Source organism: Pteropus vampyrus, unplaced genomic scaffold, assembly GCF_000151845.1.
Source record: "Pteropus vampyrus isolate Shadow unplaced genomic scaffold, Pvam_2.0 Scaffold80, whole genome shotgun sequence".
NCBI lineage: Eukaryota > Metazoa > Chordata > Mammalia > Chiroptera > Pteropodidae > Pteropus > Pteropus vampyrus.
In genome coordinates this window covers 881715-894024 of record NW_011888861.1, presented here as the reverse complement: position 1 = coordinate 894024, position 12310 = coordinate 881715, and the positions used below count along the sequence as shown (strand labels likewise).

Below are 12310 nucleotides of genomic sequence, written 5' to 3'. Positions count from 1 at the left end.
CAAAGTACCAGGAGGAACTTGGGAGGCCAAGAGCACCTGGAAAGTTCAAAGGGCCTGTGGTTCTCCCAATGCCACACACTGGAATTTCCCTAGAAGTAAAGAGGAGTAGCTTTTCTTTAGGAAACTATGTTCTCTTTAGAATGACCAAAAAGTAATTTTTCTGATTGTCAGCCAAAGCTGGTTAAGAACTAGAGTGCTTAGCTGAGTTTGGTTCCTGTCAGGTATTCGTCCACATATCTTCCCAATTTTCATCAGTGAGTTAAAGATTGAATGGATAAAGAAATGGGACTTCTTTAGACATTTCCCTCTGCCACACCCAACACCCCACCACCACCACCACCACCACCACCACCACCACATGCACACACACAGAAACCATTTAATGATTTATCAGGTAAAGATGATCTACAGGACACTATTGATAAGGGAATTAGAATAAAGCAGGAAGCAATTTTAAAAATCAGTCAACCCAAACCTAAACACCTATTTTGCCACAAGTTATCCTTAAATATCATCCACACCACACAAATCAGGCTGAGGTGTTTGCACCAACAGGACTACCAGAAACAAGATGTGGCGTTTCCTCTGAGTAGAACTTGGAGAAAATGGTCTCTTACAGGCCTTGGAGGGGTAATAGATATTAATGTGCTTTCTCTTCTGCATTTCTGTATATGTACCTTCTCTCATTTGCAAGTATCTATCAAAGGACAGGGGTAGGGTAGAAAGCATTAGGATTATTCCAACAGAAATTCACAGAGAAATAAAGTGTTTGTATTTAGCTTCAGGCATTGAAAATTGAGAAACACAATAGTTTGAAGGGCAAACATTGTAGAGAGATGGAGAGAGAAAGGAAATTTTTTAAATTCCTTCAATATATAAGCAACCAAGCCAGAAGGATCTTGGAATTTTTTTTTTTCCATAGCATAAAGATTCCTTTTCTGTTTATGACTGTTAGGCCATCACACTTGTTGCCCTAAAATAGAAAGAGGGTATGCCATAGAGGAAGACATATTGATGGAAGATTCTGAGCCTTCAAGCAAAGTACAGAGGAGGGTTTTCTAGGAGGGGATCATGGGAAGAGTTGAGAGAGGCCAGGAAACCAAATTCCAACATCAAGCTTCTCATGGCCAATTTCTTATCCTTAGGTGGGGTAGAACTTTTGTAATATCCAGAAAGGTATAGGAGATCTAGCAAACTCTGGGCTAGTGGCATGTTCCTAGGGTGTAGCTGGGAGTGACAACAAGCCCTCCCCCAGGCTAGGGGATGAGACAACCTCATTGGCGGAAATGGCGTAATGGGTCTTCTGATGTCCCCCTTCCCAGCAGTGTGCATGGAGACTCTAGAGGAACTTTGTGCCTTGAACAAGGATGCAAAAAGGGCCAGCACAGGCTGGGTTAGGGTAACAAAGCTCTCAGGTTGATCCTTTAATTAACAGGACAAGGGGTCCAAACCAGTGGTAGGTGCTAGTACTTCAGCACCCCAAATGCTGGATCTAACCAGCCATGCCTCCGTGTTCACCAAACTGGAGCAGGAAAGACCAGCCGCTTTGTCTTAAAAGACAGTAGTGATACAGATGACCTCACCCCCAGGAGATCACACACCATCTGAAGGCAGAGCAGAGCCAGGGATGGAAACTCTGAGAGACCCAAAGAGGCAGAGGCTAACCTATGCATCAGAAGAGGTTAATGGAATTTTACTAAAATGTGGGGTCCCCTGCCCTTCCCCTCAGCTACCCAGCAGACAGGGGCAAGTGACAAGATAAGAACAAGAAAGAGGTCATGTTTTCTTTGGGCACAAGAGTATAACATGAGCGAATTTGCAACTTGGGTCCAGTCACTTCAGGAAAGTCTAAATCAGCTGCATGTATAGATGAAAAATTCTGAGCCTTAGGAAAAGTTGATATTACTAATTTTAAGAACATCAAATTTCATTCTTGAAAACTTTTATTTTGTATTGTGATATTGGTTTTATACTATATTATACATTTATATATAACCTATAAATTTTTATCTTTAAAATTTTTTCAAGTTGATGAGCATATGTGACAGGACATTTCGTGTCCTCCTCCTTCATACCTAATGTTTGGTTATCCCATACATGCACTGCTTCTGAGGCAGATGAAAAGAGCTCTCCTCCTCCACCCAAGAATAAAACAGGAATGGACTTACTCGTCATGTGATAAGGCAAGGCCGGGGAGAGGAGGAAGAACTCGGGGTCTGTGGGTGAGGGGATGAAGAAAGAGAATATTCTCAGGATGAGAAGTCTTCTCCCAAGGTCCAAGAGAGAGGAGGCTGCAGGAAGAAAGAGCGAAGGCTCCTTTATGTGGCATGAGGAGCAGATGGAGCCTTTTGAACAGGTTCAAGAAGCCACTTCCTATTTTTTGGCCAAGGGGAATTATGGATTGCACTGGAGATACTTGAGCCAGAGGTGAGAATATGCACTACATCCTCTTAAAAGCTGTGTGTCTGTGCATGTGAGAGAGAGAGAGAGAGAGAGAGAGAGAGAGAGAGAGAGAGAGAGAGAACCATAATTTGGTTAGAAAGATATTTATTTCCTGAGAGTGGACGTACTGCCCCTAGTCCAACATTAAAGGAAGGCAAGGACATGAGGTTACAAAACACGATCACTGCAAATACAATTTTTAAATATTAATCTTATTCTTTTATTATAATTTGTAGCAATTCCCATAGCTAAATAACATTTAACTCCAACTTTCTTTCTTAATCAGGAAAAAAGTATGTGACATAAATATTTTCGGTCAGAGACTAAAGTAATAATAGTTTTCAAAGTTACTTTAAACCAGACTCATTTGCGTGTAGGTATATGGTTTATAACTACTATGCTTTCTAAAAATTGAAATATATTGAAAAATGGGGGATGAAGGGGTAAGGGTAAGGTAGAGAATAACATATCAACATTTCCAATTCCTGAAATAGTATTCCCCCACTTGATAGTGAGACATCGAACTGCATGCAGGATTCTGTTTGTCTGTTGCTTTATCCTAAAGAAATGTTGTTGTTGTTGTTGTTGTTGTTTCCCATTCCCTTTCATCTTGCTCCTGAATCTCTCCAGCATGGACGAACATTAAGAGGTAAGTGAGCTACTAAATGGAGCAAAGAATTATCATTGCAAAGAATTATCTTGAGGTTCACTGGGGTTTTCAGAAAGTAAGATATATGAGTGAGAATCTGATTTAACTGCCATAAATGTAAGTAGCTCTTACCTATGGCCATGCTACCCTGAAAAAGCCTGATCCTGTCTGATCTCAGAAGCTAAGCAGGGTCTGGCCTGGTTAGTACTTGGATGGGAGACCACCTAGGAAGACCAGGTGCTATAGGCATAAATGATTTTTTAAAAAATAAGGGATTGTAAACTGACAAGCTCCTTGCAATCTGTGAGGTCAACCAAGGATTGCCTCACCTAAAAAAAAAAAAAATGTAAGTGGCTCTTCACAGACCCCCTTCCAAAAAGCACCCCATTTTGGGGCATGAGGTAGAGTAGGAAGACTAACCATCTGAAATTGTCAGCTACATAAATTTATTTCACCATAAACTCATTTCAGCCTGAATATCTTGGCAATTTAAATAAGAGAGAGAGAGAGAAAATATTCAACATTCTTCTCTTTAATCCACCGAGAAAAGCGGAAGTATGGGACTATGCGTTTTGTGCTGTGCCTTTGAAAAGAGAACAAAACACAATGTCAGGAGATAAATTGTCATTTTCAGAAGCTACTGTTTTCTTATAAATTCTCAAGGAAATGTTGCCACCTTCTGGACAAAAGTGCAATAAGCAGTCACCACAACCTTGACATCCAGCCTATTTATAAACTCATTTACGTGGGTTAGTTAAGAAGAATTTTGCTTTGGCTTTCTTTTCTGTCATTGTGCCTGCACAACATTGATATGCTAAAAAAAAAATCAAGTCACTGTAAAGGCACTAATCATATGCATAATAGAACAGAAAGCCCATTTCACCAATTAAGCAGATTCTTCAAAGCAGGAATAATCAATCACACTGACAAAGTTTACCAGATTTTTAAATTTCATTCTCAGACTTAACTCTTACAAGGCTTAAAGGGAGGTGGGCATATTCTCAACCAAGTTTTCTCTTTACTTTTTTAAAATTAATATTTAATATGCTTTCAAAAATAGTTCCAAGTTTGTCTAGCTAAATGGTCTTGAATTTGATTTTTTAAATATATTTTGATACTTTAAAGTCATCGGTAATTCCTTGAGCATACAAATGCAATGGCAGCACACACATCCTGATTCATTGTAAAATGTTTATAACCTCTTTACCTGTTTAGTGTGCCCTTTCCATTAGTCAATTCGCACTAGCAAACCTAATTTCAATAAATAAGGTAATTAATATGAGTGTGTTCATTTATTTGAACAGCTATGTATTTGTCCCTCTAAAGAAAAATAAATAGCAAAGAAAGAACCACACCAGCACACTGAACCAGGACATTCCACTCCAAAAAAAAACCGGGAGGTCGTCTTTCTGATATTTTTGCCTGATGTTTATGTCTCTAACACAGAGAGCCTGCAAGTGTAGAAAGCTTATTTCTCAGCTGCATGAGCACCACCCGGAGGACCCTCATGCTCGCTCTTCTGGGCCCTATAAATGTGTAAGCTTCTGCAGTAAGCTCAGTGTCCCACTTCATTCATTAAGAGGAGGGGCACCATTTCTCTGAGAAACTCTCTTCATTACTATGAAGACGTGGTTGATGGTGATTGACAACCCTGACCACCTGTGTCAGTGCTGCCCCTATTTATAGAGGAGAAAACGTTGTGGGGAGGCCTAATCTTACTCATTGCAGCTCATCCCAAAAGCTACTGGTGGACTGTTCCCTCACACTTGGGCCAGGTGGCCAGGAGCCCTGTCCCCTCATCCAACAGTGGCAACTCTGTGCTGGACCGCCACCTTAGCTTCTCGTACACTCATCCTCTGGCTGGAGACGCAGCAAATTCCTCAGTGTCGTTACAAATGAGGTAAGTGAGAGGAAAAGAGGGAAAGCAAATGTCTTTGAACAACTGAGAGTTTTTTTTGTCGTCCACAATACACTACGTGAGTATACATCACATATTACCTGTGAGGCCAGGAATCAGATTGGATGTCAGGACAGGTCCCTGGAGAATGGTAGGATGGTGTCACAGAGAGGGAGACTCAGGTGCCAACGGCCTCCATCTAAATCTCAAATCGCTAGCTGCAGTGCTGACTTTAAAATCACAACCTTAAAGGCCGAGTAGTACCCTTTCAGTGACACAGCATTGCGTGGGAGGGTACTTGAGTGACTACAAAGAAAAGCATAAAAAGAATGAAAGGGGAAATAGGGGGGAAAAAGAAAAAAAGAAAAAGAAAGCGTGTTCTTCTTAGAAACCTTGTTTTGAATTGGGAAGTCCCTGATGCAGAAATGTCTTTGGTGCTGATGATAATCTGGGCCTGCAAGTGCTGAATTGATTCGCTGTCCTGCAGACACCCAGGGGCTGAATATCCAGGAACAAATGCATTAATCATGGCAGAGCCTGCGTGCCAACTGCATAAAGACCGCTGCTCCCAGCAGTGGGGAGAGGGTGGACCTTTCTGCAGACCGCACGCTCCAAAGTAGCTCTCTAAAGTCTTATTACTGAACGTATGTGTGTGGGAAGGGGGGGAAGGGGTTGTATCTGAGTTTCTCTGAAACACACATTTAGAAATAAATGTACTTACATTTAGCCTTATGTTTGAAAAAAAAAAAAAGAAAAGAGGGAGGTTAGAATCTTTGGACAAGAGTCCTTACAGATGTAACAAACACACGGTCACACACATGCACGCACACACATGCACACACACACACAAAAGCTTTCAGGGAGAAACAGAAAATAATGTTTAGCAATTACGGTCCACAGCTGCTGCAGTTTCAATGTGCGCGTGCTACACAGGTGCGGCCATTATAACAATGAATAGCGCACATTAAAGGTACCATCCATAGGGGTAATAATACTAGGGTTGAAAAGGTATTTTCATTTGCAGCCTGATGTTAGGCAGAAAATAAAATAAGGCGTTTCACAGCCAGCCTGATGGCTCAGCTGCCACATGGGAGGCTCAAGCCTGAGATTAATCTAGAACTCTTATGTGTGCGTCTAACAGTGGGAATCTGGCAATGGTTACCTGGAGAGATCACCAAATCTCTTCCTGTTCTAAAACAGGCTGCTCACTGGGGAAACTGAGGCACTCTGCAATTTCTAGAGTCAGCAGCATCAGCCAATATAACATTGATCCCTGCCTAGCAACCCTTACTCCCTCGATACTAGAAATATTGGGGAGAAAATACAGAGAAAGGGTCCCAGTGGATGAGGCAGTTGAGTGGTTCCCACAGGGGAGGAAGCCTGGGAGAGAGTCCCTCCTACCTAGGCCTTGTCTCTGGGCAGCACCATCACTTCACCCAACCCCACATAGCAGAAATGACCTTCCCGGGGCCCAGTTCCAAAAGCTTGGCCCTAAACCCACCACAGCCATCCTGCTTTGCTCATCTCTTCCTTTAAAAGCCCAGCAGCGGATTAGCACAGACTCTCATCACGTTCATTTGCCAGAACTTTTCAAATCACTAACCTTCAATCTCAGTGGCAAACTTATCTTCAGGCAACCAAGACATTCATGCAGATTGAAAGTTGAAAGAAGCTGAGCGAGTGAGGAGAGCCTGGGTTGGTGACAAGACAGTGAACTTTGGAATCAGAAGACAGAAGACCAGATCTCAGTGCTACCACATGCCAGCACCGTGACCTTGAGCAAACTTCTTACTCTCTGAACCTCTGCGAAATGGGGATAATAGCATCTGCTGCAAAGGGTTGTGTTGAAGTTCCAATGAGACCAAGTACATGAAAATGCTAACACCAAGCGTGGAACACAGTAGGTAATAAGTGGTAGAGGTTATCTGAGCAGCTTCCATTTATCTATATTCATTTTCCTGAGCGGATTTGTGAATAATCTTTAATGGTTCTAGGCAAGAAAATAGAAATTCATACAAGGAAAGGAGAAAAAGTAGGCTATACATATTTCTCAGTACCATAGTCAGCTTTAGACCAAACACTCCAAGCAGACTGTTAGAAAAAAAAAAAAAATTAGGCTCAGCAGAATAACTGTTTTCATATTGTCTGCTTTTAATAAGGGTAAAAGCAAACAATAAAACAAATAATGCATGTTGTTTGGGTGAATTTAAAAGCAGAGGTCCATCAGACCCAGGTGAGCCTTGGCCTGGCTGCCACGGACCAGGCATGCTTTCCAAGTGCCCAGGTGGAAAGCCACCCACGGCCTGGAAGTCTGAAAGCTCGCTGGCCTGGCACTGAGAGGCACAGGGATGTAGGGGCATGCAGCCCTTGCCAGGCTGAAAGCTGTCCTAGTGAAATGGGATAGGCCCCAGTTTACCAAGGAAGGTGGGAACACAGCCCTTTTTAGAGCCCTTAAAAGTGAGAGGAGGATTAAAATTAATTTGAAACTTCCCAGGAAGCCTGCATAATGAAAACAAAACTCAATTGCAGTGCTGGCTGGCACACTCTGGATCTGGAAGAGCTCACAGAGCAGAGCTCTAGGTAGTTTGAAGCCTGCTGGGGGCATAAACAAAACTGTAGTGGTGACGATGGTAATGGTGATAGTGGTAGAAAAAAATAAGTCTTAGTCAAGCTCTCATGGGCCACAGATCCCTGAGGCACTTTCATAGTATCTCCATTTATTCATTCAACAAAACTTGTTGACCATGTGGTAAGAACTAGCACTGTCCTAAATCCATTAATAGGACATCAGACCTCATGTTTAAGAAGCTGATAGTCTGCAAGCAGAGACAGGCATACCAACACAATTATAAGATTGTATGTTAAAGTATTTGTCAGGAAGAAAGGGGTGCCATGAGAACACTTAATAGGGGTACCTAATTCAGACTGGGGGTTCCGGAGTGGTTTTTAAGAGGAGCTAATACCTGGACTGAAATTAGACAGGAAAAGGAGGTATAGATGCAGAATGCACAGAGGCCTATGGGTAAGAATACAAGTCACTCTGCAAACTCATAACCAAAGGTTGGAATGTGAAGGAGGCAGAGGAGAGACCAGGATAGCAGCAGTTGGTCCAGCCCTGTGTGCTGTGTATACTAAGGAGGAATGAGGAGTGAGGGGAGACCTTTGAACCAAAGTCATTATAGATAAAATACACATAGTAGCCAGACTTCAAGTGGCCTCCAGTGATCCCCACCTCCTGGTATAGTCTCTACCCGTACTGTACCAGACTTGGTCTGTGTGATCAATAGAATATGCCAGAAGTAATGGTATATCACTTCTGAGATTAAGCTATGCAAGACATTGCCTCTTTGCTCTCTCAGATCACTCACTCTGGGGTCAGCCAGCTGCCTTAAAGCAACCCTGTGAAGATACCCTCATGACAATAAGCTGAGGACTTGAGTGAAATCCTTCAGCCCCAGTCAACCTTCAGTCAACAGTAGCCCTGGCTCATGAGACCTCGAGCCAGAACCCCCAGCTAAGAAACTATGTGAGATAACAAATATTTGTTTTAAGATGCTACATTTGGGGCTAATTTGTTACACAGTAGCAGATAACTTCTACACCTAATAACATGGAAAAAACATATATGCATAACACGAAAAAACAAGTTATAAAAAAATGTGTAATATAATCTTTTTTATATATTACAAACCAGTATATTTATAATGATAAAATGTTTTATTAATCTTTATATCAAACTAACCATAAAAGTAATTTTTTAAATCTAAAATTCCATGGAAATGTTAATTAAGGCTTCTAAATAACATAAAAAGCAGATCACCAGAGACTTGTTAAAATTACAGGCTGATTCTTTGTAGTGTCATTAAGCTACAGAGAAGGCCTGCTTTTCCTCTGTGCAGTGCCTCAGTTGCCAGTGGAAAGCCCAACCGTGATTGGGAGCAGAAAGGAGGGGCAGAATAGATGCCCAGAAAGATTCAGGAAGTTAGCAAGGGCTGAGCTGGCAAAGGAGGAAACTACCTGCTCAAGGATTCCCGACATTGGGAGAAAGGCAGCCCTTTCCTGCTGCTTGGCCTCAGCAAGGTGAGCCGGGAGTCTCAGTGGGTATAAAAACATGTTTTCATGTAAAGTGTCACAGGAATGCCTCAAGGTGGGTCTTGAATGTCACTCAGAAGCTATGTTAGCCTGCTTGGCCAATCATGTTGGACACCACAGCTATCAATTAAAATTACATTAACTAAGTTTAACACCTTTTCTCCTAATAACTTTTGTCATATATTGAAGATTTGGTATCTATTATGAAAGTGATGTTTAATTAAGGTCAGAACAACTTTTCTTTCTTTTATTTTATTTTATTTTTTATTTTTCTGGGAAGCAAGAGGCTCTTAAAGTGATGTTTGAGAAACTCCCTACCAACCATGCCTCTGAATGACGATGTCCTGGTCTCAGGGCATCAGGTGACAGATCATTACCAAATCCTCAATCTACTGAGTGGAACAAAGCGTTCTCAGTGGGGTGGGAGGCTGCGTGGCCCAAACAGAGATGTAGAACAGTGAACCCCCTTCTGGTCTCTTAATTGAATTCATCTGTGGACACCAAGTCTGATGGGGTTTTTTAGTGTGATTATGAATGACAATGTCCACAAAGGAGGAAAGGTGGAGAGGATATAGTTATACAATATTAAGGAAATCACAGAAATACATGGCAGAAGATTTTATCACAGCTGTTTCTAGTTACTGTGCTTAGAACAGAGCCACGTTTACCAAATTAACTTTGAATCGGTCCTTGACTTGAGTGAGCATTTGCCTAAAGACCAGGTGCACCCAACCCATTATATTTAGATTTACAGATACCTGCCTAATCCTTTTCTACTAATAGAATCCTATTTCTGTAGGTAACAATGACATTTATTTTTACTCGTGATAGAGATATTATTAATCTCAGACCGTGCTCTACTGCCTTCTCCAGGGTATTGGGAAAGCCCTCTGTCCCTGCAATGTGAAGTATATACCCATCAAATTCCTGTCTTCTTAAATGGAGATGTTCCTCTTAGATCTTTCCCTACCAGAAGAGCTCTTTTTGGGTTAATGTCCTTCATAAAATAGTGCAAACATAGTGAAACATAGCTAAACCACATAAAACTTCAGTAACAACTTAAGCACTACTGTCAACACAAAAGATGACTAAGAGAAAAACAAAAGATGACTAAGAGAAAAAAGATCTTAGCTATGACAGTTTATATTGGGTATTGATTTAATAATCACTTCAGTGAAAAAATGTATTTTTCATATATATACACAATTGTAATTTTCTCTAGGATACGCACCATCACTCACATACACAACTGATTTCATATCACTCAAAATTGGTAACAGAACTTTGTACCCTTTTTATCTAAGTATGAATAAATTTACACACTTTAGGCATTTTAGAAATGCCTGAAGGTATTAATACATCTTGGAATGATTCTGTTAAATAATTTAGAAAGAGGGAGAAATTTTGCTTCATTCCATACGCAGGCTAGTGGTGGACGCTGACATCTGTCAAATGGCTTTGATGTCATTTAGTAGTGATCATGCTTGTGATATAGGAAGAGGTTTTTCACTGGGTTTCATGACTTTAAAATCTGGATTCCATTGATAAAAGCAGCATGCTTATAGTACATCACAATGTCTCTCTCTTGCCTACTCCTTTATTTTCTTTGTATGACTATGCAGTTCTCTCTATTATTGATAGGGATGTTTGAGATAAACCACACCTATATACTCTGTATGACCTGATGTGACATTAGTGCTACTAGAATTCTTTTTCTAAAAATCTACAATGAGCATACTTTGAAAGAGATTTAACTCGGTAGTGAAAATCATCAGTCTAAAGGACTTGATTGGAATGAGCAAATTCTTTGCTTTCTTGAATTGCTGGCCATTTCTGGGAAGAAATGTGCAAATTGACCTTGGGGCTGCTGATGTGGAGGGCAGGGCCTTCTTACGCTGTTTAGTTTCAAACGCTTCCTGAGCCGCCTTGGCTATGCTATAACTTTTGCCAATGGCCTGTTTAACCAAGTTCTCAGGGTATCCAGGACTTATTTTTTGCCTCCTTGTTGTAATGTCTATGCAGGTTATTAAATTTTTGGCTTACACAGTTTATCAAAATCCTTTTTATAAAGCAAATTTAGCAACAAGCTGACCCTTTCCTGACTAGAGGAGCCACTAGGAATGTGGCAGTGCTTCTTGGCGGTTGAGACATACTCTCTAATTTTTATACGATTTTAAAATACTTTAAAAAAGATGATAGAATGAAAAATGAGTTTACCTGTAAACTCTGACTAATCCCACATCCTTACTCAGAGGAAACTATTATTAGTTCTTCTTTCAGAACAGTTTCTTTATACCTATACAACCAGCAGATTTATTTTCCTTCCCTCTTTTAACACAAAGTTAGCTTATTATGCATCTTGTTATGAACCTTGCAGTTTTCGCTTAACAATTCATCTCAAAGATCTTTTCATATCAGCGCATAGAGAACATTCTTTTTTTTAATAACTGTATAATATTTTGTTGTATGGATGTGCCAGAATTTATTCAATCCCTAATGACAGACATCTGGTTTGTTTCTAATCTTTTACTACTACAAACATTAATGCAATGAATATTTCATATACATAGAATTTCACATATGTGCAAATTTATCTAAAGTAACTCCCAAAAATGCAATTGCTGCATCCAAAGGGTAAATGCATTCGTAAATGGTTATAGATATGGCTAAATTGTTGTCCATAGAGGTTGTATGAATTTACACTCCCACCAGCAGTGTTTACAATTAGAGAAGCCACTTTTGAGAGCTAAGGACAAAGAGAAAATGAAAAACCATGGAATAAATTGCATTACATTTGAAAAAGTATTCGCTACAGACATTAAATGCTAAGTAAATTTTGTTCAACAAATTTTATTTAATGTTGACTATGTTCTTATCAGAGTGCTTGCTACAGATGAGATGCAATAGCAAATATAAAAAAAAGAGATCTTATCCCTCAGACAACTTATAATATGGTGGGGACAGAAAGATACGTATAGAAACCTATTAACGATAAACGCAAACTCTGATTTAGTGGTAGAATGAGTGACAAAGACAGTGAGTGATGGACAGTTACTATATAGGACTGCACTAATTAAGAAAGCCATCCTGAAAGAGATGAGACTTGACAAAACAGAAGGTAAGGTAGAAGGGAGGGCGGTGGATAGCATAAATAGGGGAACAGCCTAAACCAGTGTACTTGCCTCCAGGAAGCTCTCCCTGACATCCAGACCTCCCTGCTGTGTTCCTGC

General features: G+C 40.5%; 1 pseudogene; it reads left to right on the top strand.

Moving 5' to 3' along the window:
* Positions 1-3221: 3221 nt before the first annotated feature.
* Positions 3222-3340, top strand: LOC111741645 (annotated as a pseudogene).
* The last annotated feature ends 8970 nt before the right edge of the window (positions 3341-12310 follow it).